This window comes from Ceratotherium simum, chromosome 32 (genome assembly GCF_057802395.1).
Source record: "Ceratotherium simum simum isolate JZ-2026a chromosome 32, ASM5780239v1, whole genome shotgun sequence".
In the NCBI taxonomy this organism is placed as follows: Eukaryota; Metazoa; Chordata; class Mammalia; order Perissodactyla; family Rhinocerotidae; genus Ceratotherium; species Ceratotherium simum.
In genome coordinates this window covers 20,866,815-20,894,689 of record NC_141931.1, presented here as the reverse complement: position 1 = coordinate 20,894,689, position 27,875 = coordinate 20,866,815, and the positions used below count along the sequence as shown (strand labels likewise).

General features: G+C 40.6%; 1 pseudogene; it reads right to left on the bottom strand.

Annotated features, from left to right (window-relative positions):
• LOC147912978 (phytanoyl-CoA dioxygenase, peroxisomal-like) lies at positions 1–27,875 on the bottom strand (annotated as a pseudogene).

The window sequence follows — 27,875 nt, the reverse complement described above, 5'->3', positions numbered from 1 at the left end:
TTAAAACAGGTATAGCAAAGGGGTGTTTAGAAGGTTGATCCTTTTTCCTTTCACCAGTTGTGCTCACAATGTCCAAAAATGCTGGAAATAATGCCAAAGAGAAAGAGTTTATGGAACACTTCAATTTTTCTATTCACCATAACATAGAGCAGATTTCTAGCATCTACAAATAGTTAAATAGAAAAAAAAATATCTCCACAACAGTCATATCAGTTAGTAAATAAACCATACTCTGAGACTCCAATTAATTTACTTGTCAACATCTAAATATTGTGCAGTAAACTACGACAGTGAGTTCCCAAACTGTCAGGCCTGTTTTATGGGGCATTCTTGTTGATCACAGGTATCCAACTGGCTGAGTGTGATGTTTGCTCACAATACAGACAGTTTACTGCCCAGTTTTCTGCTTTCCTTTGTGTTATTTGCTGGCCCCATCCTCACTGGTCCACTCTTGATGAGATCACATCATGAAAATGATGTTCTGGGTGACTGGTTTGTTTGTTTTCTTTGTTCTTTTTTTTTTTTTTGGCTGAGGAAGATTGGCCCCGGGCTAACATCTGTGCCCATCTTCCTCTACTTTATATGTGGGATGCCTGCCACAGCATGGCTTGATAAGCATTACATAGGTCCACGCCCGGGATCCGAACCTACAGACTCCGGGCCCTGAAATGGAGCGTGCGAACTTAACCACCACACCACTGGGCTGGCCCCTGTTTTCTTTGTTCTTAATAAAGCAATTCAGACTTTCTTATTTATTTCTGGCTTATTTTTGAGTAAACAGCAAGGCATGGTGGAAAGAAGGATTTTGGAATTTGACCTGACTCTGAAATCTAGCCCTGTCACTCACGTAACTCAGGCCAACCTCTTGGACTCTTTATTTTCTCAGTAATACCACAGAGCTATAAGGACTGCTCCATTGGGTTTTGGTGAAGGAAATATGAAAAGCGATATGAAAATGCTTTAGTACCTTACAAAGAGCTATACAGCAGAAGTTAGTATGTTGTTCTAACTAATGCTGAGAAAGTATAACCTAGAGAGTAACTAAAATGAATACCGGAGGTAATTCATTGAGTACAACCTTGACAAACCTCAAACAGAATGTATACAACTTTTTTCTGCCTTATAGTTTCAGGGTGTTGGAGAGAAGCCACAGTTGACAAAATATGTTGCCTTTGTAAGACATTTTAAGGACTGGACAAAGGGAGAAGGACAAGACTTTCTAGGATCTGCAAATGTGAAATCAGAGCATTTTCATGTATGGGATGTATTTATAGATCCTAAAGGGTGAAGGAGTAAAGGGTGAAGTAAGATTCTTGAGCTGGGAAGGTGTTTCAGAAGCTGACTCCCACCAGCATGGTAGCTGCCATTGGTGTGCAATGCTGTTCAAAGTACTGGAAGGGCCAGAGTCATCACTCCACTCAGTCTATCTGGGGGGGGGAGGTCATGTCATTCCCATGGGAAATGCATTCATGGATGGTTATCTAATGCAAATTAAAAACACAGAATCAGCTTCTTGGTTCAGAGCATAAGATGTAAATAGTCTGCAAAGGAACTTTGTGTATTTATTTGCCTTGATTGGTATTTGTGTATTGATCATCATAAGCATCGAATATCCACTACTGAGAAACAAATAGTTTATAAGCAATGTGTGTTTATTAGGAAAGCATATGGAATATTGTCTCATGCCCCCTGTTGATAAGCAGCAGTGATCTTTAATCTCTGCTACATGCAAGCTACGCCTCTCGTTAAATGCCAGATGCAAACTGACCCCCAAAAAACTTGCTTGAGATTTGCTTTCTGGGAGTCTTATTGGATTTTCAAATGCATAAATACTCTATTCTATACAAATAAGGGAGACCTATGTTTGATAGCCCAAACCTTTAGGTTTCCTTCTGTGCATTCAGCAAGTAGTCTTTTGTCCTTCAGTTCCTCTACTCTAAATCTGTTTTCTATTGCCTTCTTTCCCTGTCCATCTTGGAACAGGATAGCCCACATTCCACAGGACAGCCCAAAGACATAAAGAGAAGCATGCAGTTCTCAGGGTCCCCACACTGGGGAAGCAAGTAAAACCAGAAATTCCACTGTCATTCCTAGTGGGTCTCAGCAGCATTTCTGCAATGAGCTCTAAACCAAGCACTTTATAATTTCAAGTTGTCAGGTATGAGAATTATTAAGCATATGAAGAAAAGAAAAAACCAAGATCTTTACCTTGTCATTTCACACAAATGTACTTTCTGGTTGATGTCTTGTTTAACTTGAAACAATTTATCTTGAAACCCTACAAGTTTCTTCTCAATGACTTTTTGACTGGTGCCCTTCACATTGATGTAGTGGCAGTTGGCAGTGGCGAAATGGCAGGAAATTGACTGTGCAAAGTTAACCAATTAATATGAGAAAAAACATCCCATTAACACCACCACCCAAGCATGAAGCTGTCTTTTAGAAAGTCAGTTATTTCACTCAGCATTTGATTTCTAGATTGAAAGCTGTTCCACTGTGTCCTAAATCAGTCTCTTTGTGTCTCAGTCTCTTTTTTTTTGTCAAATAGGCTGAGAAATTAAAAGAAGTTTTTAACTAGCTGTGATATTTATGTTCAAAAGGTATATATGGGGCAGGGAACATAATTACATAAGTAAGCAGTCTTTAACTTTTAGCATTTGATTTTTCTTGTTCATTTTGGTGAGGAAGATTGGCCCTGAGCTAACATTTGTTGCCAATCCTCCTCTTTTTTCTTGAGGAAGATTATTGCTGAGATAACACCTGTGCCAACCTTCTTCTATTTTGTATCTGGGATGCCATCACAGCATGGCTTGATGAGCAGTGTGTAGGTCCATGTCCAGGATCCCAACCCGTCAACCTCGGGCCGCTGAAGCAGAGATCACGAACTTAACCACTATGCCACTGGGCCAGCCCCCAGAATTTGATTTTTCTAATGAGTGGATAACTGCAAGTCCTAAAAAGGGATGTATTCCTGGGTTTTTCATCATCTTCTTAGTCACAGAAGTTAGTTACTCAATCCAGTTTGTGATGGGTTGTTATTTCAATGGCCACAGATCATGAAAAAAAAACTGGAAATACCTTGCAAAGGAAAATAATATACATACACACCCCCCTCCCAAATCAGAAGGACATTTAGAGTCCAGTAGCATCACATATGATATCTGTCTCGTTTCCTTCTGAAGGTAAGAGGGAAGTTACTTGGTTCTCCCCATTACTGAAAAAGCTATAAACAGACCTAAGCTGCAAGGCAGTACTTAAAACTCACCTTCCTCATCACAAGTTAGTTACATTAAGGTGACCACACTTGTCAGAAGGACTTTCTACCTTGTCCAAAACATCAGCTTTCTAGGTAGTGGAGTCATAAACTCCATTTCCCATGTAAGCCTCAGTGTCTTGCCAAGCCATATTGGAGCCTGAGACAAAAGGGAAAATGAGCACTCCTATAAAGATGTTTTTATGTATTTTTTAATGGTTAAAATTTTTCCAAACACAAAGTAGTTGGAAAAAATATGGAAAAATTGCAGTCAGCATATTAACATTCACATTATTTCTATCATTGTGCCGTGTACACCCCACAGCACGGTTCTGAGGGTCATGCTGGTGGAGAGTCTGATCTTGTCTTTATTTAACATTTTGGCATTGTGCTCATCATGGATTTTTTTGGGCATACAATTTTTATTTTTTAAAATACTGCATTAAAATATCACTTAACTTGATTGCTGAGTTTTTTGGACACCCCCAACCCCCTTAAATTTTGCCCTGAGGAGAATGCCTTCTCACCTCACCCTCATCCCTGTCCTGTTGAGCCTGGTGGAAATACGAATGAATAGAAGATAAAATCTGGCAACTAAGCCTGGGTCTCGGGGAGACAACAGGGGTTAATGTGACAAACTGGAAAGCCTCACTCAGCCCCAAATAAGCCCCCAAATTTAGTATCAACAACTATGCTACCATGAGGAAATGTGAGCCCACAGTACTGTCAAATATACTGAATTGTAGAGAAGTAAGAAATCTGGGTTTATGAGAAAGTTTGTCCATTTTTAATGTAAGCAATGAAATCATTAAGTTTTAAACACTCTGAAGCTAAGGGGTGAAAAACATGGCTGCCTGCTAAATCTTATTTCTGGGCAGTCAGGTAAGAATCTTTGTTCACATCAATAATATTTTTCCCAATAGCAATAATACTATAAACTTTCCTTTTCTAGGGTTACTATGAGCTATATACATTCTAAGTTTTATTATTTTAGTCTCTCAGCCATTGTTTTTGTCCCCAAAATCACGAGCTGTCAGCTATGAATTAAGCTCTTGGTCTGAAGCAATTCCATGAATGTTCGTGATTTAGTATCAATAGGGTTGGGATCCTGAGGTCACCTGGCTTCTTAGTGATATGAGCAAAAATGCATGACATAGGCAAATATATTTCCTGGTGAATAAACCAGGCTAAAGGCCAGTTTAGTTAAAAGTCACAACTTTTTAAAATATTGATATATCTTGACACTTCTGTTTTAACCCATTCATCTTTGGAAAGTGCAGTGACGTTAATGCATACATTCTGAAATCCTTGAGTTTTATTCTGACCAGATCCTTGGATGAGCAAAGGATGAAACAACACAGTGTCTCCCTTCTCCATCATGAGGTGCACTTGGGTGTTGTTTTCATCATAGTCCTAGATTCCACGACATTATGTTAACTCCCCCCTAGAACATGTAAGAGAAGCCAAGCCTGCATTTGAGGAAGCACAATAATTCGAAACTTTATCAATGACTCATCAGGAAGAACAAAGTTTCTCTAAGTTCTTCCAAGAGAAAAAGATAAATAAATTAGATTGTTTAAAAAATTGAATAGAGTGACGTCAGCATCATGGCAGAGTGAGCTTTCCCATAAACTCTTCCCTCGATAAGATACAAAAAAGGAATAGTCACAGACCAACAATGGACTCCTAGACAGTGAAAAAGAAGATTGGAAAGATCCACACTGCTGCACATCTGAGAGTGGAACATGCTGGGGCCCTCGGAGGAAGTGGGGAGAGGTAAGGAAAACTCCTCTCCCTCCCCATCCGATCAGTGATCCCAGTCTGCATGGCTCCCAGAGAGGGGGGAGGGGTGGACCTCTGCGGGGAAACCGTAGCTCTTTGGGCTCTCTCAGCCAGTGGGAAACTCCCACACAGAGGACTCAGAACTGCTACAGGGATACCATTAACATCTGAGCACCCCAGGAGAGCAGATAACAAGGGGTGAGTGAGAAGCCCCCCATGCCAGGGACCCAGCGGGCAAAAGAGAGAACCTCCTCCCCCCGCATGCTGGACACTGAAGCTCAGCTGACCAGACCAGACCAAGCAGCCGGCCGATCACAGCCAGCAGCCGGGGAAGAGTGCAGGGGGCTCAGATTACACAGCCCTTAACTCCCACATGGTGGCAGTGGGTGGAAATTGCAACCAGATATTTCCAGGATGAGGAAAAACAAAGCCAATACAGGAACCACAATGCAAAGGTACATGAAATCACCAGACCAGAAGGAAAATGACAAGCACCCAGAAACCAACCCTGAAGACACAGAAATCAATAATCTAAATGACAGAGATTTCAAAATAGCTATCATAAAAAAACTCAACAAAATACAAGATAACACAGACAAACAATTCAATGAGATTAGGAGTTTCTTCACAAAAGAGATTGAAATCATAAAGAAAAACCAATCAGTAGTGATGGAGATGAAGAACACAATGGAGGAGATAAAGAAGAATCTGGAATCTTTAAAGAACAGAGCTGACAATATGGAGGAAAGAATTAGCATTATAGAGGATAGGAATACAGATATGCTCCAGATGGAAGAGGAGAGAGAACTAAGACTAAAAAGAAATGAAGAAAGTCTCCAAGATATCTGACTCTATGAGGAAATGTAACATAAGAATTATAGGTATTCCTGAGGGAGAAGAGAGGGAAAGAGGAACAGAGAGCCTCTTCAAGGAAATAATATCTGAGAACTTCCCAAATCTGGGGAAGGAGCAGGAAATACCAGTAAGTGAAGCCAATAGGTTGCCTAAATACGTCAACAGGCAAAGGCCCACTCCATGACAGATAGTGGTAAGGCTGGCTAAAGTCAATGACAAAGAAACAATATTAAGGGCAGCTAGACAAAAACAAAAAGTAACGTACAAATAACTCCCATCAGGCTCTCAGTGGATTTCTCAACAGAAACTTTACAGGCTGGGAGAGACTGGAATGATATATTCAAAATACTGAAAGACAAAAACTTTCAGCCAAGAATACTCTATCCAGCAAAAATATCCTTCAAATATGATGGAGAAATAGTAACTTTCCCAGATAAACAAAAGCTAAGGGAGTTCATGGCCATGAGACCCCCACTACAAGAAATACTCAAAAAGGCCCTCAGGTCTGAAAAAAAGAAGAGAAAGGGAATACAAAGCTTGGAGCAAGGAGAAAAATAGGTAGACAAAACCAGAAAAATAGTAGATCTTTACCGGACTAGGTTAGCAACCACTTAAATACCAAAATCAAAGATCAAAGGAAGGAATTCACCAAAAATAAATGTAACCTCATCACTGTAAACACACATGCACAACACAAGATAGAATAAGGTGTAACAAGAACGACTTAGACAGGGAAGAGGAAAGAGATTGAATTGACTTAGTAAAAGGAAATAAGAGGCCATCAGATAATGGACTATCTCATACACAAGATTTTTTATACAAACCTCAAGGTAACCACTAAACAAATAACCAAAAAAAAATCACATGATAAACAAAGAGAAAACTAGAAGAGTCATAAGACAGAAGAACCAAACTGAATTGGCATTCCGAAACAAATGGGACAAGAAACAAAGGAAATGCAAAAGAACCAGAAAATAGGTGACAAAACAGCAACATTAAGCCCTTATATATCAATAATTACCCTAAATGTAAATGGATTGAACTCTCCAATCAAAAGATACGGAGTGGCATGATGGATTAAAAAGCAAGACCCAACAATATGCTGCCTCCAGGAAACACATCTTAGCTCTAAAGACAAGCACAGGCTCAGAGTGAAAGTATGGAAGACAATACTCCAAGCTAATGGCAAACAAAAGAAAGCAGGTGTTGCCATATTCATATCAGACAAAGTAGACTTCAAGATAAAACAGGTTAAGAAAGACAAAGAAGGGAAATATATGGTGATAAAAGGGACACTCCACCAAGAAGACATATCACTTATAAATATATATGCACCCAACATAGGAGCATCAAAGTACATAAAGCAACTATTAACAAACCAAAAAGGAGACATTAACAACAACACAATAATAGTAGGGGATCTTAATACCCCACTTACATCAATGGATAGATCATCCAGACAAAAAGTCAATAAAGAAACAGTGCACTTAAATGAAAAACTGGATGAGATGGACCTAGTAGACATATAGAGAGCACTCCATCCAAAAACAGCTGACTACACATTCTTCTCAAGCGCACATGGAACATTCTCAAGGATAGACCATGTGTTGGGAAACAAAGGGCCTCAACATATTTAAGAAGATTGAAATCACAGCAGGCATCTTTTCAGACCATAATGCTATGAAACTGGAAATCAACCACGAAAGAAACCTGGGAAAGTGACAAAAATGTGGAGATTAAACAACATGTTACTGAACAACCAATGGATCATTGATGAAACTAAAGGAGAAATCAAAAAATATCTGGAAACAAACAAAAATGAAAATATGCCATACCAAATCACATGGGATGCGGCAAAAGCAGTCCTGAGAGGGAAACGCATAGCGATACAAGCCCACCTTAACAAACAAGAAAAAGCCCAAATAAGCAACCTTAAATTACACCTAACAGAACTAGAAAAAGAAGAACAAAGCCCAAAGTCAGCAGAAGGAGAGAAATAATAAAAATCAGAGCAGAAATAAATGAAATTGAGACCAAAAAAACAGTAGAAAGGATTAATGAAACAAACAGTTGGTTCTTTGAGAAGATAAACAAAATTGACAAAACCTTAGCGAGACATACTAAGAAAAAAAGGGAAAAGGCTCAAGTAAATAAGATTAGAAATGAAAGAGGAGAAATTACAATGGATATCATGGAAATACAAAGGATTATAAGAGAATACTATGAGACATTACATGCCAACAAATTGGAGAATCTAGAAGAAATGGATAAATTCTTAGACTCATACAACCTCCCAAAACTGAACCAAGAAGAAATGGAGAATCTGAATAGACCAATCACAAGTAAAGAGATTGAAATAGTAATCAAAACCTCCCAAAAAATAAAAGTCCAGGACCAGATGGTTTCTCTAGTGAATTTTACCAAACATTCAAAGAAGATTTAATACCCATCCTTCTCAAACTATTCCAAAAAATAGAGGAAGATGGAACACTTCCTCAATCATTCTACGAGGCCAACATCATCCTGATACCAAAGCCAGCCAAAGATAATACAAAGAAGGAAAATTACAGGCCACTATCGCTGATGAACATAGATGCAAAAATCCTCAACAAAATATTGGCAAACCAAATACAGCAATACATGAAAAAGATCATACACCATGATCAAGTGGGATTTATACCAGGGACGCAGGGACGGTTCAACATCCGCAAATCAATCAACATGATACACCACATCAACAAAACAAAGAATAAAACCACATGGTCATCTCAATAGACGCAGAGAAGGCATTTGACAAGATATAACATCCATTTATGATAAAAACTCTCAACAAAATGGGTATAGAAGGAAAGTACCTCAACATAATAAAGTCTATTTATGACAAACCCACAGCCAACATCATACTCAATGGGGAAGGCTGAAAGCCATTCCTTTGAGAACAGGAATGAGGCAGGGCTGCCCACTCTCACCACTCTTATTCAACATAGTACTGGAGGTTTTGGTCAAAGCAATTGGCAAGAAAAAGGAATAAAAGGAATCCCAATAGGCAACGAAGAAGTGAAACTCTCACTATTTGCAGACGACGTGATTTTATATATAGAAAACCCTAAAAAATCCATTGGAAAACTATTAGAAATAATCAACAACTACAGGAAAGTCGCAGGGTACAAAATCAATCTATAAAAATCAGTTGCATTTCTGTATGCCAATAACGAACTAACAGAAAGAGAGCTCAAAAAGATAATACCATTTACAATTGCATCAAAAAGAATAAAGTATCTAGGAATAAATCTTACCAAGGAGGTGAAAGACCTATACAATGAAAACTAAAAGACATTATGGAAAGAAATTGATGATGACATAAAGAAATGCAAAGACATCCCATGCACATGCATTGGAAGAAAAAACATAGTTAAAATGTCTATATTACCTAAAACAATCTACAGATTCAACGCAACCCCAATCGGAATCCCAGTGACATTCTTCACAGAAATAGGAAAAAGAATACTAAAATTCATATGGGGCGACAAAAGACCCGAAATAGTTAAAACAATCCTAAGAAAAAAGAACAAAGCAGGAGGCATCACAATCCCTGACTTCAAAACATACTACAAAGCAATAGTAATCAAAATACCATGGTACTGGTACAAAAACAGACACGCAGATCAATGGAACAGAATTGAAAGCCCAGAAATAAAACCACACATATACAGACAGCTAATTTTTTACAAAGGAGCTAAGAACATACAATGGAGAAAGGAAAGTCTCTTCAATAAGTGGTGTTGGGAAAACTGGACAGCCACTTGGAAAAGAATGAAAGTGGACCATCTGCTATCGCCATTCACAAAAATTAACTCAAAATGGATCAAAGACCTGAACGTGAGACCTGAAACTATAAAACTCATAGAAGAAAATATAGGCAACACACTATTTGACATTGGTCATAAAGGAATCTTTTTGGATGACATGCCTACCCAGACTAGAGAAACTAAAGAAAATTAAGCAAGTGGGACTTTATCAGATTAAAGAGCTTCTACAAGACAAATGAAACCAGAATCAAGATGAACAGACAACCCAGCAGCTGGGAGAAAATATTTGCAAAACATATATCTGACAAGGGGTTAATCTCCGTAATATATAAAGAACTCACACACTGAACAACAAAAAGACAAACAACCTGATCAAACAATGGGCAGAGGAAATGAACAGACACTTCTCCAAAGGAGATATACAGATGGCCAATAGGCACATGAAAAGATGCTCAACATCACTAATCATCAGGGAAATGCAAATCAAAACAACATTAAGATATCACCTCATGCCCGTTAGAATGGCTATAATCACCAAGACAAAAAAAAAAAACAAATGTTTGAGAGGATGTGGAGAAACAGGAACCCTCATACACAGCTGGTGGGAATGCAAACTGGTGCAACCTCTATGGAAAACGGTATGGAGATTCCTCGAAGAATTAAAAATAGAAATACTCTATGATCCAGCTATCCCACAACTGGGAATCTATCCAACGAACCCGAAATCAACAATCCAAAGAGGCTTATGCACCCCTATGTTCACTGCAGCATTATTCACTATAGCCAAGAAGTGGAAGCAACCCAAGTGTCCCTCGACTGATGATTGGATCTGGAAGATGTGGTATATATATACAGTGGAATACTACTCAGCCATAAAAAAAAAGACAAAACTGTCCCATTTGCAACAACATGGATGGTCCTCGAGGGTATTATGTTAAGCGAAATAAGCCATAAAGAGAAAGACAAACAGTGTATGATCTCACTCATATGTGGAATATAAACCAACAGATGGACAGAGAAAACTGTATTCTGGTTGCCAGGAGCAATGGGGGTGCGGGGTGGACACAAGGGGTGAAGGGAGACATATATATGGTGATGGACAAACAAAAATGTACAACCCAAAATTTCACAATGTTATAAACTATTAAAACATAAATAAAAAATGGAATATACCAAGTCTTGGAGGTCTGTTTTTAGACAGTCGCATGTTGATATTAAAATCATGGATTTCATGGACCAAATGAAAAATTTGGAATTTTCCACCTACCCTTCATTACTGAATAATAAATGAAGATCTAGATCACCTTTACATTTTGCGGACACACTGGAGACCACCGTCCCAGCCTGAAACTGTAATCATTCTTTCCCAACATGATATTCTCCTCACCTGGAACTTTGCATAAATTATTCTTCTATTACTCAGGTGTATCTCTGAGAAGCTAATATGCTCCCAAACTCGGGGAGAGAAAATGCTCAATTTTTCTGAGCTCAAAAACCACTCATGTAACATCCAGAGTAAAGAAAGAATAGTAAATTAAAACATTGTGATTGTTTATAACTATTTCTAGAATTAGTTATTGCTTTAGGTATGGTTTTGTCTTTATTAAAGAAACTAAAGGGAGAAGTGAGTTAAAGTTTACAAGCCTTTGTTGGGGGGTTGTTGTTTTTTTGTTGGAAGAGGGGCAGCACCCCATTCCCCTTCCTGAGACTGTCTCGAATTCCTTTGGGGAGTGACTCCTTCCTTACTGGACTGTGTTGGCACTTTGATCCAGTGTGCTTCTCTCCTGGCCAGAGTGGTTAGGTGAAACAGGCTAAACCAATCTGACCTCCCACTGGGGCACCTTCAAATCTGAGCAGAGGATCAGAGATAGACATAGTCAGGGTTCAAGTGCCCAGGCCAGGCATCCCTCCCTGACTGGCCTGCCAAGCAAGGACTCCTGCTTTCCTGCCCTCTAGAGCTAGCCAGCCTTTCCACGGACTCAGCATGTGCCTGCCACCCTTTGGCTTAAGTCAGTGAGAGCCTGCTTCTGCTGTTTGCACCAAACCTTTCTAAAACTCAACTTAATTGATGAATCTCACAATTTCAGAGTTTGTATCACAATCCAGACTCAAATATTTTCACTTGGCACTAATCATCAGTGCAGAATTCTAACTAATTGAGACAGAAGTTCTTAAAGCCATAGTCTTTACTTCCTACAGAACCACATTCATTGTTCCTGCCTTAACAACAGGTGCTCTTCCCATTCCAACCATCATTATGGGGTTTCAGGACCTTATGGTCTTATACCTAAAATGCTAATAGCCTCCTCTCTGGTTTCTCTGTCTCTGGACTCCTGCCCCTCCAAAACATCTTGCCCAGACCCTAAGATTATCATTCTTGAAGAGTCAATTTGATCTCATCATTCATAGGCTTGAAAGCATTTAATAGTCCTCTAGCATCAGCACCTGAATCGATAAACTGTGAACAGCAATGCAATGGAGGACCAGAGCCTTCTCTGGTCTCTCCAGCTGGTAGAAGAGGAGTCCTTCCTCTTCCTTATTCCAAGAGCCATCAGTCAGATGTAAGACTTACTTGGCACTTGTCATGTGCATCTGGTGTGGCCATGTTTATGTCTTACCTCTGCAGTCGACTTTATAATCTCAGGTCCTACACAGCACCTACCAAAGTTCTTCACAATGGTTGGCTTTCAAACACTTGTTGAAAGAACAAAATGATGATTTTATCTGACATCCTGGAATTTTCCCTGATCCTAGGTGGAAATCCTAGAACAACATTTTGCTGAGAAAGGAAATACCATCACATTGGTAAATCTCTGTATGTATACTGACTGAAATTGAAACAATATAAGAGTCTGATCAAAACTCAGCCCCTAGGCCAAACTACCTCCCACTGGGGATAATCGTCTGGGTTCGGGGAGACTTTGTGTGTGCCTGGGAGCACAGCCAGACAGCCATAGTTCTGGTCGATGTGCTCCATGGCCGTCCAAGCACAAACAATGTTATTGCTGGGCCTGAAGGGGAACTAGTGCAGATCCTGGTGCAAGGGATGATGGGATGTCTTCTTGCCTGAAGCAGAACCTGCTGTTAAAACATGCTCAAGTCTCAGAATTCTGCTCCTCTGCCTGAAAAACTGGAATGGTGACCTATCCCAGCCAAAGCCAAACAAATGAACTAACACTTAGAAAATAAGCCTTGAGTAATAAGCACCAAACTGGAACATCAAATCAACATGGCGATCCAGATCCTGTACTTTTTTCTGTGTTTCTGGTAGCTGAGAACTTACACACAGTATTTTATAGCAAGTCGTATGTAAGTCATCAGTTCTATTGTTATATATTTCTTTGTAACTCTGGTTTGGGCACAGAGCCTAGTATTCAAAAAAAGTTTGAGTAATTAAAATAAAAAAGTGGTCATTTGAGGTCCCCTCATAGCATTCTAAGTGGCTGATGCAAAAAATATTAATTAATTAACTAACTAAATAAAAGGCTTCTCAGTGGTTTTCCCACCAAGCTAGAGGCATTTGGTGTACAATCACTGTGAAGAATGAGAGACACCATGACCACGTTTACATTTTCCCTGGTTTTGCTCTCTGAACTTGGTTCCCTGGGCCACCTGATGTCTCCAGACAAGACATCCAGGGAGGGATATGCCTGGTGACGTTAAGCTACAGGCCTGTCACAGAAACCTCTCCTGGCATCCAGAGGAAGAAAAGGTAGAAAAGGAGGAAGGATCTCTAAGGGCCGATTTACTACTGTGGGTAGAGCAGAATTTCTCAGCATGGCCCAAGAGCCACCTGCATTCAAGTCTCTGGGGAAGGTTCAAAAAATGCAGATTCCTAGACTGAATCGGTCTCTCTGGGAGTGAGGTCTTAGAAGCTCCACGTTAGCAAGCACAGGAAACTTAAGAACAATTGTATTATGTGATTTATAAGAATAGTTTTAACTTTGATAGTACTAATAATATCTTTTGATCAGGAAGGCAGAATACAGACTATCCCAGGTGATAATGGTTAACGAAGCTCAGAGATGTTGAAAAACAGGAGCTTCTGGTGCATGAACATTTGTCTTTAATAAAATGCATTTTTGAGAAGCCAGTCATCTGAAATTCCAGCAATAACCCTAAAGTGAACATCTAAAATCACTATTAAACTTCAATGTGGTTAGTATGTAAACTATTTTAAGACTTCAATAAACATAAACATTTTCATTTACACAAAGTTTAGCATTCATTATTTTATTTTTATTTTTTTGTTTATTGCAGTAACATTGATTTATAACTGCATAAATTTCAGGTGTACATCATTATAATCTATTTCTGCATAGATTACATCATGTTCACCACCCAAATACTAATTACAACCCATCACCACACACATGTGCCGAATTATCCCTTTCACCCTCCTCCCTCCCCCCTTCCCCTCTGGTAACCACCAATCCAATCTCTGTCTCTATGTGTTTGTTTATTGCTGTTATTATCTACTACTTAATGAAGGAAATCATATGGTATTTGACCTTCTCCCTCTGACTTATTTCACTTTGCATAATACCCTCAATGTCCATCCATGTTGTCACAAATGGCTGGATTTCATCGTTTCTTATGGCTGAGTAGTATTCCATTGTGTATATATACCACATCTTCTTCATCCATTAGTCACTTGATGGGCACTTAGGTTGCTTCCAAGTCTTGGCTATTGTGAATAACGCTGCAATGAACACAGGGGGTGCATGTATCTTTATGCATTGGTGTTTTCAAGGTCTTTGAATAAATACCTAGCAGTGGAATAGCTGGATCATACGGTAGTTCTATCCTTGATTTTTTGAGGAATCTCCATACTGTTTTCCATAGTGGCTGCACCAGTTTGCACTCCCACCAGCAGTGTATGAGAGTTCCCTTCTCTCCACATCCTCTCTAACACTTGTTGTTTCCTGTCTTGTTAATTATAGCCATTCTGATGGGCGTGAGGTGATATCTCATTGTAGTTTTGATTTGCATTTCCCTGATAGTTAACGATTTTGAACATCTTTTCATGTGTCTGTTGGCCATCTGTATATCCTCTTTGGAGAAATGTCTGTTCAGGTCTTTTGCCCATTTTTTAATTGGGTTGTTAGTTTTTTTGTTGTTGAGATGCATGAGTTCTTTATTTATTTTGGAGATTAACCCCTTATCACATGTATGGTTTGCAAATATCTTCTCCCAATTGTTAGGTTGTCTTTTCGTTTTGTTGATGGTTTCCTTTGCTGTGCAGAAGGTTTTTAGTTTGATGCAGTCCCATTTGTTTATTTTTTCTATTGTTTCTCTTGCCTGGTCAGACATGGTGCTTGAAAATATGTTGCTAAGACTGACGTCAAAGAGCGTACTGCCTATGTTTTCTTCTAGAAGTTTCATAGTTTCAGGTCTTACATTCAAGTCTTTAATCCATTTGGAGTTAATTTTTGTGTATGGTGTAAGGTAAGGGTCTACTTTCATTTTTTTGCATGTGGCTGTCCAGTTTTCCCAACACCATTTGTTGAAGAGACTTTCTTTTCTCCATTGTATGTTCTTGGCTCCTTTGTCAAATATTAGCTGTCCATAGATGTGCGGGTTTATTTCTGGGCTTTCGATTCTATTCCATTGATCTGTGTGTCTGTTTTTGTGCCAGTACCATGCTGTTTTGGTTACTATAGCTTTGTATTATATTTTGGAATCAGGGAGTGTGACACCTCCATCTTTGTTCTTTTTTCTCAGGATTCCTTTAGCTATTTGGGGTCTTTTGTTGTTCCATATAAATTTTAGGATTCTTTGTTCTATTTCTGTGAAAAATGTTGTTGGAACTTTGATAGGGATTGCATTGAATCTATAGATTGCTTTAGGGAGTATGGACATGTTAACTATGTTAATTTTTCCAATCCAAGAGCATGGAATATCTTTCCATTTCTTTGTGTCTCCTTCAATTTCTTTCAGCAATGTTTTATAGTTTTCTGTGTACAGATCTTTCACCTCTTTGGTTAAGTTTAGTCCTACGTATTTTATTCTTTTTGTTGCAATTGTAAATGGGATGGTATTCTTAATTTCTCTTTCTGCTACTTCGTGGTTAGTGTATAGAAATGCAACTGATTTTTGTATGTTGATTTTGTATCCTGCAACTTTACCATATTCGTTTATTACTTCTAAAAGTTTTCTGGTGGATTCTTTAGGGTTTTCTATATATAAAATCATGTCATCTGCAAATAGTGAGAGTTTCACTTCTTCCTTTCCAATTTGGATCCCTTTTATTTCTTTCTCTTGCCTGATTGCTCTGGCTAGGACTTCCAGTACTATGTTAAATAGGAGTGGTGACAGTGGGCATTCTTGTCTGGTTCCTGTTCTTAGAGGGATAGCTTTCAGTTTTTCACCATTGAGAATGATATTAGCTGTGGGTTTCTCATATGTGGCCTTTATTATGGTGAGGTACTTTCCTTCTATCCCCATTTTATTCAGAGTTTTTATCATAAATGTATGCTGTATCTTGTCAAATGCTTTCTCTGCATCTATTGACATGATCATGTGATTTTTATTCTTCATTTTATTAATGTGGTGTATTACGTTGATTGATTTGCGAATGTTAAACCACCCCTGCATACCTGGAATAAATCCCACTTGATCATGGTGTATAATCTTTTTAACGTATTGTTGTATGCGATTTGCTAGTATTATGTTGAGGATTTTTGCATCGATGTTCATCCGTGATATTGGCCTGTAATTTTCTTTTTTTGTGTTGTCCTTGTCTGGTTTTGGTATCAGGGTAATGTCGGCTTTGTAGAATGAGTTAGGGAGCTTCCCCACCTCCTCAATGTTTTGGAAGAGTTTGAGGATAGGTATTAAGTCTTCTGTGAATGTTTGGTAGAATTCACCAGGGAAGCCATCTGGTCCTGGACTTTTTTTGGGGGGGGAGGTTTTTGATTACTGTTTCGATCTCCTTACTGCTGATTGGTCTATTCAAATTCTCTACTTCTTCTTGATCCAGTTTTGGAAGGTTGTATGATTCTAAGAATTTATCTATTTCTTCCAGATTGTCGAATTGGTTGGCATATAGCTTTTCATAGTATTCTCTTATAATCTTTTGTATTTCTGAGGCGTCTATTGTAATTTCTCCTCTTTCATTTCTGATTTTACTTATTTGTGCCTTCTCTCTTTTTTTCTTGGTGAGTCTAGCTAAAGGTTTGTCAATTTTGTTGATCTTTTTAAATAACCGTCTCTTGGTCTTATTAATTGTTTCTATTGTTTTTTTGATCTCTATTTCATTTATTTCTGCTCTGATTTTTATTATTTCCCTTCTTATACTGATTTTGGGCTTTGTTTGTTCTTCTTTTTCCAGTTCCTTTAGGTGCATTGTTAGATTGTTTATTTGAGATTTTTCTTGTTTGTTGAGATAAGCCTGTATTGCTATAAAATTCCCTCTTAGAACCACTTCTGCTGTATCCCATAAATTCTGGCATGTCATATTTTCATTTTCATTCGTCTCCAGGTATTTTTTGATTTCTTCTTTGATTTCTTCATTGACCCAGTCGTTGTTCAGTAGCATTTTGTTTAATCTCCACGTATTTGTGGCTTTTCTGATTTTCTTCCTATAGTTGATTTCTAGTTTCATACCATTTTGGTCAGAAAAGATGCTTGGTATTACTTCAATCTTCTTAAATTTATGGAGACTTGTTTTGTGGCCTAATATGTGATCAATCCTGGAGAATGTTCCATGTGCATTTGAAAAGAACGTGTATTCTTCAGTTTTTGGATGGAATGCTCTGTATATATCTACTAGGTCCATCTGCTCTAGTGTGTCATTTAAGGCCAATGTTTCCTTATTGATCTTCTGTTTGGATGATCTATCCGTTGGTGTAAGTGGAGTGTTAAAGTCCCCTACTATTATTGTGTTACTGTCTATTTCTCTTTTTATGTCTGTTAATAATTGCTTTATATATTTAGGTGCACCTACACTGGGTGCGTAGATATTTACAAGTGTTATATTCTCTTGTTGGATTGTTCCCTTCTTAATTATGTAATGCCCTTCTTTGTCTCTTTTTACAGTTTTTATTTTAAAGTCTATTTTGTCTGATATGAGTACTGCTACCCCAGCTTTCTTTTTATTGCCATTTGCGTGGAGTATCTTTTTCCATCCCTTCACTTTCAGTTTGTGAGTGTCTTTAGGTCCGAAGTGTGTCTCTTGTATGCAGCATATATATGGGTCCTGTTGTTTTATCCAATCCGCCACCCTATGCCTTTTAATTGGAGCATTTAGTCCATTGACGTTTAAAGTAGCTATTGATAAGTATGTACTTACTGCCATTTTTTAACTTTTTTTTTCTCAGTGTTTTAGTAGTCCTTCTCTGTTCCTTTCTTCTTCTATACAGAATTGATGGTCTTTAGTTTGACCTCTGTCTGAAAGCTCTACTCTTTAACTCCCCTCCTCCCTCCTTTTATGTTTTTGATATCATATCTAGCCTCTTTTTTGTGCATTTGTATCCATTACCATGGAAATAGATAATTTTTCCTATTTGTGGTCTTCTCTTTTCCCCTTAAATCAGTCCTTATAACATTTCTTGTAGCACTGATTTCTTGGTGACAAACTCCTTTAATTTTTGCTTGTCTGGGTAATTTTTGATCTCTCCTTCCATTTTGAACGATAACCTTGCTGGCTAGAGTATTCTTGGCTGTAAATTTTTTCCTTTTAGCACTTTAAATATAGCGTGCCACTCTCTTCTATCCTTTAAGGTTTCTGCTGAGAAGTCATCTGATAGCATTATGGGGTTTCCTTTGTATGTAAGTTGTCTTTCTCTTGTGGCTTTTAGGATTCTCTCTTTATCTTTAATTCTGGAGGTTTTGATTATGATGTGTCTTGGTGTGGGCCTCTTTGGGTTTATCTTTTTTGGGGCTCTCTGTGCTCCCTGTACCTGGATGTCTGTTTCCTTTCTTAGGGAAGTTTTCATCTATTATTTCTTGAAATAGATTCCCCACCCCTTTGTCTCGCTCTTATCCTTCCGGGACACCTATAACACGGATGTTAGTGCACTTGATGTTGTCCCAGAGGTCCCTTAGACTGTCCTCACTCTTTTTAATTCTTTTCTCTTTTACCTGTTCAGCTTGGGTAATTTCTTCCAGTCTTTCATCTAGCTCGCAGATCCATTCTTTTGTATCCTCTACTCTGCTTTTGAGTCCTGCTAGTGAATTTTCATTTCCAATATTGTATTCTTCATTTTTGATTGGTTCTTTTTTATATTTTCCATTTCTTTGTTGACATTCTCACTGAGTTCATCTATTCTTCTCCCCAGATCAGTGAGCATCCTTAACACTCTTTGTTTGAACTCTCTGTCGGGTAGGTTGCTCATTTCTGTTTCACTTAGGTCCTTTTCTGGGGTTCTGTCCTGTTCCCTTACTTGGAATGTATTCTTTTGCCTCCTCATTTTGCCTCTTTCCCTGTGCTTGTGTCTATGTATTAGGTAGGTCAGCTACATCTCCTGCTCTTGGATAGGTGACCTTATGTAAGTGATGCCTTAGGAGGCCTGCAGTGTGCTTCCCTCAGTTCTCAACATTCCAGGGGTGACCCCTATGTGGGCTACGTGTGTCCTTCTGTTGTGGCCTGTTTGCTCTCCCTGTAGGCACCCAGGGAGGCTGAGTTATGCTCCTGGCCAGCTGTTGTAATGCTCAGCTGCTTATAGTTGTTGTGGGCCCTTCAGTCTCTTGATCAGGTGTGGCGAGCCCCAGCACAATTGGCTGCAAGTTCCAATACCACATTTGTGTTGCAGTATTTCTTTTAAGTGAGTAGGCCCCCAGCATGGCAGGCTGTTAGGCTCAGGGTCTTACAATTGCTATAAGCCTCCAGCCTTTAGGTCTCTTATCAGCTCTCTGAGGGTTGCAGCTGGTGGGGCTGGCCTCAGGCACGGTAGCACCCAATTGTTTCAATCTTTGGAAGGTGGGGCAAACCCCACCTATGTGGGTCTTTGAGAAGCACAAGTCTTCTGCAGCTGACAAGCCCTGCTGCCCACAGGTCCACACACACAGTCAACACAGTCCTGCCCCACGTGCACGCCCTGACCTCCCGAAGCGGACCCAGTCTCTCCACGGTGGGAGCCCCACATGCTCCACCACTGCCCCACACTCTCCACCCGCTCCTTGTGCCTGCCCTGCCCCACTGAAGTTGGCTCAGTTGCCAGGCTGCAGAGAATCCAGTCACCAATCTATGCAGGCCCACAAGTTGCCTGAGGTTTTTTGTTGGGTGGGGCCAGTCTCTAGGGTGGGCTGCCTGCCCTGGCTGAGCTGGATTAAATCAGTGCTCTAGTGGGGGGGGCAGACCCTGGGCTAGCAGGCCTCAGGGAGAACTCCAATGGTGTCTGTGTCAGCACGCCCACACCAGGCCACAACAACCGCCGCAGCCAATGTCCCAGTCCCTGGAGAGGTCTCAACCCTCACCGTGATGCACTCAGGGCCTATTAGGTGAGTCTCTTTTCACCAAAGCACTGTGCCCCTTTCTTTCTGGTGATTTGAGGTTGCTTTCTGAAACTGGTGAGTTTGCGCTTGGGCCCTTTAAGAGCTGGTTTTAATTTCTTTGTGAACCAGGTTTTCTGGGGGTGCTCCCCAATGTTCTAGTAGCAGGCAAAGTCAGATATTATGCCACTTGTCTCGATTGTGCTGGGTCCACAAAATGCCCACAGCAGGGGTGCTCCCCGGCCTAGGGCCCCGTGCCTCCAGGGAGGCTGTGTACCTTTGGGCGGCTCCTGGGCGGCCGTGACGCTGGTGGCTTGTGAAGGCGGTGTTTTTCCTCTCCAGAAGTGAGTTTCTGCCTCTTCCACCTCAATTAGGATTGTCCGTTGTTGCAGGAGTTCCTCTTATCCAGTTTTCAGTTCTATCTCAGGGGTAATTTTTCCATGAGTAGTTGTAAATTGGCTGTGTCTGTGGGAGGAGGTGAGTTCAGAGTCTGCCTTCGCCACCATCTTGACTTCTCCAGCCCACAGTTTAGCATTTATACACAGGGCTATGGTTAGAACATCAACCTTATGTACAGTAATTAACATGTTTTCTCTCCTTAAAAAATAAGAGTCCTTCGAATGGATAAAGAAGATGTGGTATATATACACAATGGAATACTACTCAGCCATAAGAAACAATGAAATCTAGCCATTTGTGACAACATGGATGGATGGATTGGATGGACACTGAGGGTATTATGAAAAGTGAAATAAGTCAGAGGGAGAAGGTCAAATACCGTGTGATTTCCTTCATTAAGTAGTACATAATAACAGCAATAAACAAACACATAGAGACAGAGATTGGATTGGTGGTTACCAGAGGGGAAGGCAGGAGGGAGGAGGGCGAAAGGGATAATTCGGTATATGTGTGTGGTGATGGGTTGTAATTAGTATTTGGGTGGTGAACATGATGTAATCTATGTAGAAAGAAGTATAATGATGTACACCTGAAATTTATACAATGTTATAAACCAATGTTACTGCAATAAACAAAAAATTAAACAAAAAATATAAGAGTCCTTTACCAGAATCTGAAGGTTTGTTTATCAGTGTTGTATGCATGGCCATAATATTGGGTCCAGTGAAGTACTCCACATTTTTCACAATCTAAGGGAAAAGGGGGAAGAAAAGTTCATGGGAAATCAGATGCATAGACATGTGGCACAAAGTCCAACTATCTACACAGGAATCAAGGTGCAATAGCTAAAAAACAAATCAGTATTTCTCAACATTGCAAATAAAGCCTGAAAATGTCAGCAACTGGAAATCTACAACACTCTGATTTAAACAGGCCTTCTGGAGTCAGTGAGAAACCTAACCACTTTTTCTACAAGAAAGATAAGAGTTTCTGTGAGATATCAACTGGGAGGGACAGGAATACCCTTCTTTCAATCAAAGCTGTGGACAGTTGTCCAGGGAGAAGGCAGCTTCCTCTCCTTCAGGAGACTGGTCATAAGAAGGGACCGTGGAAGGACCCAACACCTTTGCAGCTGTCATGAGGAGCCCAGAGGAGAGCAGAGCAGCGGCTCAGAGGACACTTCACAATCAGTGCGGCCACTCACTCAACAACTCTTGACTGAGGTCTAGGAACCAGGCAGAGTGATGGGAAATGGGGACACAACAGTGAGCAGGATAAGCCGGTCCCTGCCCCTTGCAGCGTATGTTCTGGTGGGAAGATGACGTTACACAGATAATGACATGCGCAATTGGGGTGAGACACATACTGACCAGATTTATAAAACAAACAAACAAAAAGTGAATGGATTTACAATGAATAGCCTCAGCAATTTCATCCCTGTTGATATGCCTCTATGGAGTTTGAGAAAGTCTCCCTCTCTCTTTAACACAGAATTCCTGCCCTTCTTAACCAAAGATAATTTGCAAAGTCTAGAGCAGAGTTTCTCAATCCCAGCACTACTGACATTGTGGTGGATAAGTCATCATTTGAGGAGGGGGCTGTTCTCTGCATTACAGGATCCCTGGGCCCCATTAGCAGCATCCTTGACCCCTACCACTAGAAGCCAGTAGCACAGCATCCAACCTGTGTGCCAACCAAACATGTCTCCAGGCATCACAAATGTCCACCTCCAACTGAGAACCACTGCTCCAGGGCCACAGCAGAAAGGAGATAGATCAAGTAAAAACAGCCAATTTCTGAGGCAGGCATGCAGATGGGCTATAACTTAAAGAGAAAGAAAACACAGGAAGGTCTTGAACCTCAGGGAGGGTGCAGTATCTGAAGAGTTCCTCATCTTCTTGGAAATCTTGGACCTTTGTAATCGTTTGTTCACTTGGAACATACTCTGATTTTGCAATGGTCACATCTCTCATTACCATTAATCCCATTGGTTTCACCTCCTCTCTGCAGATTCTTTCAAACTCATTCCTAGAAAATTAAGTGGGCAAATGATGTCATTACTATTGGAAAGATGTGAAGACTTAGGGGTAGTTTCTCTGCTCTAAGTTGGCCTCCAGCCCCAGGTTGAATAGTTGTGATGAGGAGGAGAAAATGGCCAACTCAGAAGTCCTCGGCTCCCAACTGTGAGGCTGCAGTTCACCACCAGAATTCAGATATTCCTTAGCTTAGCAGATGAGTGGGGTGATAGTTGGGATTTGGTTAGATCTGAAAATCATAGCAAACACTTCCACAGCACTTTCCATCTGCCCTGCCCTTTTCAAGTTCTCTATTTTACCTTATTTAGTTCTAATGACAACCCTAGGACAGAAGTCCTGTCATATCCCCATTTTACAGATGAGCAAACAGAGGCAGGAACAGGTTCAGTAAATTGCCCAGGACACACAACGTTCAGTGGTGGGGGTCAAATTGAAGCCAGCCAGTCTGGCTCCAGAGCCCACGTTCCCAACCACTTCCTAATGAACCAAATCACTGAAAAATATCTGAACTTGCACAGGCTAGTCTTTCTCCTGTTCCCATTATGTACATAAAACACCTATTTCTGTAAAATAACCAATAGTCTTACTGTACCTAAAGTGTTCAATATCAGCATCAGATACCAGAGTTTTAATGACAAGAAACCCATTTTCTTCATAAAAATTTCTCCGTTCTAGACTTAGAACAGTATTATCCTGAGTATATCTAAAGGAAAAAAAAAAAAGGAATACCAAGTCCAATTAAAAAACCACAACCATGGGGCCGGCCCGATGGCACAGCGGTTAAGTTCATGTGCTCTGCTTTGGCTCCCGAGGGTTCGCAGGTTTGGATCCCGCTTGTCAAGCCATGCTGTGGCAGCGTCCCATATAAAGTAGAGGAACATAGGCACGGATGTTAGCCCAGGGCCAGTCTTCCTCAGCAAAAAGAGGAGGATTGGCATCGGATGTTGGCTCAGGGCTGATCTTCCTCACAAAAAAAAAAAAAAATCACAACCTAACAATATGTATCAAAAACCTGAGAAATGTTCATACTCTTCCACCCTGCATTTCTATTTCTAAAACTTTACTCTCAGGACATAATCTGAAAATTTAAAAAGCTTTAAATCCTAAGCATTATCGACTATCCTCCAAAGTGGAAGAATAATTAGCTAATTATATTATATCCACTTAATGGTATATGACTGAGCATTTAATAGGATGGACAATGCTTATTATAGTAAAATACGATTACAATTATGTAAAACCAGACATTATTCGTCAAAAAAAAATACTGCAAAGAAATACAAAAATTTTTTTTAACAGTGATTGCCTTATGTAGTGGAATCATGGATGATTGTTTTTTACTGAGGAAGATTAGCCCTGAGCTAGCATCCATTGCCAATCTTCCTCTTTTTTTGCTTGAGGAAGATTAGCCCTGAGCTAACATCTGTGCCCATCTTCCTCAGTTTTTTAGAAGTGGGTTGCCAGCACAGCATTGCTGATGAGGGGTGTAGGTCCATGTCTGGGATCCGAACCCTCGAACCCAGGCTGCTGAAGTGGAGCATGCCGAACTTAACCACTGGACCATGGGTCCGGCCCCCATTGATGATTTTTAAAGATATCTTCTATTGGTCTGATTTTAAATTTTTTTCTGTGATGAATATGTATGGTTTTTCAGATGGGAAACAAATTCAATAAATTTTATATTCTTAGTTGTCTAGTTCATGCATTTGCAGAAGAAATCAAAGTAACAAAATCCAAAGAAGTGTACAGCATCTGCACAAATTCAAATACTCAGTCTATTCTTCTAGATGGGAATTATGACTCTATGAGAACATTCCATGGAGATCAAGGTCTTTCCCTTCAAAGGTAGTTTAAGGAAAACCAAAGATGCTGGCTAATGTATCAATATGATTAAACTACAGGCTAATTTAAATGAGATAACTACCATGCCTGATTTTTAAAAAATCACCTTATGCACTTTCTGATATTTTTTCCTCCTTTCTGAATTTTAAAATACATAAAGAAAATTAAAGTCAGGGTCTTCAAAATTTTCCACAATTGTTCTAACTATTGTCTTGGAAATGGAGAATTTCTATAATGAATTCTCATCAGGCAACATGTTATGTTGTACTTTATGTCCTAGTTACCACCAGAAAAACCTTTATATACATTGTATGGATAAAAATTAAAATTAGATCTACTTACTGGAATTGCTGAGGATGGAAACTGGCAGAAGGAACAGTCCCTGAAGTGGGGTGAGCTATCTGGGATGTGAATTAAGGCAAATAAGGTAAAATTTAGGAGTCAGTCTTCTCCAGAAACAACAGTCTGCCCTGGATTGGCTCTCACAAGGGAAGACGGGTCCTAAATGGACATCAAGCAGACTGCGTACACACATAACCCCTGACAGTTCTGCACTGCTGCTGACATGGCTCCATTTCATTTTCACAGAAGCCTGAGGAGGTGGCTGGAAGCCAAGAGCTTTGTTATCATTCCTGCTGCACAGAGCAGGGAACCTAGTCTTGGAAGGCTCAGCAACTGGTCCAAGGTCACCCAGCAGAAAATGGCTGATGCCACACTTGACCAGCACTCTTTACTTCATAGCTCCCATCTCTTCTTTTCCATACGAGTATTCCTTCCACTAAACTGCTGAATGAATAACAATGGAAAGGTTCCATTCTAGAAGTAAGGAGAAACATTTGCTATTCAAAAGAGGCATTTAATTTAGGGGGAGTCCAGTCCAACATATTGTAAACAGTTTGGCTGCTCACTTAAAAAAATGTTTAAAATTGACGTCTCCAAGAAATGTGTGATCCACACAGTTGAGTATCTTAAAGAACCAGAAATTCTTTCTAATTTTCTTTCCTATGCAGTAACCACAGATTAGTGTCTTCGCATCTCATGTCTTTTTTTCCTTCTCGCCTTTTCATTGTTTTTTTTAGCTTAAAGAGCTACTTTCAGAATGTCACTTCGCATTAACACATTATCACTTTTTAAATGGTGTCTTTATATAATTGGGGACAATATAATAGTCAAGGAGAGAGACAGGCCAGGAGGCAGAATTACTAGCTAGCTACTCTCTGCTTTCCCCAAGGCAGAGAGGTTAACGATCTTCTTCAACTATTCTCAGCACAATGTGGTCCATAATGGACACTGGCCTTCCAGTCCAAAGTTCTTTTCTCCTCTCTACCACTCCTGCATTAAGGTTTTTGTTTTTGTTGTTCCTGGAGAATTTCCTTAATGATGAGGAAATCTTTACTATATAAAGTTAGTAAATGTTTATAATGTTAGTAAACATGAAAAAGTGGATGCAAAATGCTGCACATACAGTATGGTCCTATTTATGTAATTACGTAAATGCATAGGAAAAACCACACCAAAAGATTTACAAATAATGAACTGAGAGTGGTGGAATACGGGTCATTTTATTTTCTTCTTTATGCTTATCTATATTTAAAAACTGCATTATGTTTTGTACTTCAAGAGTTATTCCTTATGCTAGGACCCACATTTCTTTAGAACCAGTTGAGGCTGGGAAGACTGTCCCAAATTTTCCAGTAGTCTATTTAAGCCTGAACCACACACACATTCACTGAAAATCAAGGCAGAGCTGTCCACACCAGAGCCACTGGCCACATCTACTTAAATTGAAATGAATTGAATGAAACTCTAGTCCCTGAGTGGCGCTCCTCATATTTAAAGAGCTCTAAGGCACAAGAGGCTAGTAGCTACCATATTGTACAGTGCTGATACAGAAGATTTCCACCATCACAGAAAATTGTATTGGATAGTGTTGTTCTAGAAAATACAGATGAAAAAACTAAGTTCTGACCTCCATACTGTTCTAACAAGAAACAGTAGGATCAGATATCAAATTTAAAAGTAGTAACAGCCTGGACCAGGAAACCTTAATTTCTAGTTCCAGTTATATCTAGTCCCAGTATATTGCCGCTTCCACAACTGAACAGATATCAAAAACAAGTGAAAACAGATTGCCAGCCCCTCCCCCAGGCGTGTGGATTCCTGAGGTCTGAGATGAGCCTGAGAATCTGCATTTCTCACAAGTTCCCAGGTGATATTGATGATACTGGTCTGGGGACCACACTCTGACAACCACTGCTTTAGTTAAATGACCTTGGTCCAGAGTTGTCATGTCTCCTTGCCTCAGCTTCTGATTCCTCACCTGGAAATGAGATTCCCTAATCACCTGGGTTCCCTTTATCAGTCTATGGACAGGATTTAAACTCACAATGGTTCTGATACATCGCTGCTTGGAATTAGCCGGGAGAGCAACGGTGAAAGTAAAAGAAAAAGCTGTATAATAACCTTAGGAGAGATTTCAGGATCCTACACAGAGCAGGAGAGAGGCTAATCAGGTCGCTTATGGAAAAATCCCAGGCAGAGTTTTCTATGGAGCTTCGAAAAGTCCGCCCTGAAGGAGACATTTCCTCCGAGCAGCAAAAACAATTCTACAAAGCATTCTGATTTCCGTGCCGTCTCTCTGGATCCAACACCAGCAGCACCACATTCCCTCGGGATTCACTTCTCAAGGATAAATCGGGAGGCGGACACAGGGCACCAAGTCCTTTCGCAGAGACGGTGTCAACTCCCGTGGGGTCCGCAGGCGCCCGGGGGCCCCTCACACGGAGCGCCCTTGGAGAAGGGAAGACGGGGGCGCGGGTGGAGCCCGGCTCCCCCTGCAGAGCCGGCCCCGTGTCCCCCCCAGAGGACCCTGCTGCCCGCCCGCCTGCCGTGGCTCCTGCGGGCAGCTCCGCGCTCCGGCGTCCAGCGCGACTCGGCTTTGACATTTCCAGACATTTCTAGGTCTCCTGGCTGCCGCGGAAGTCACATGCGCCCGAGTGCCGAAAATGACACGGTAGCTGAGGGCAGACCCTGCTGGTAAAGACTCCCCAGCCTCCCCTCACAAAGCCGGGGAGCAGAGGCCCTAAGAGGACCCGGAGTGTGGAGGGACGCCCCTTCAGCCACTGCGGCCAGCCTAGTCACGTGCCCACCTAGTGGTTAGGTCCCCCGGGCGCCTGGGGGCCATGGGCGCCTGGGGATGCAGCTTCCTCTCCTGTTCCCTGCGGCCCCCGGGAAGAGATGAAACCGCCAACGGGACAGGAGGCGCGGAGGAAGGGGAAGAGAGGTCATGGCGGCTGTTCGATGCACCCCATAGGCCACTACCCCACCCAGGGTCACCAGGGGCCCTGCGGAGCCCCTTCCAGCCCAAGCCCCTCACAGGCCAAAGGATATAAGGGCCCTAAAAGAGCAGCGGCCAAGGTGGCCCAGCAGGATGCGCAGGCGGGAGGCAGCGTGGGCCATGTCCAT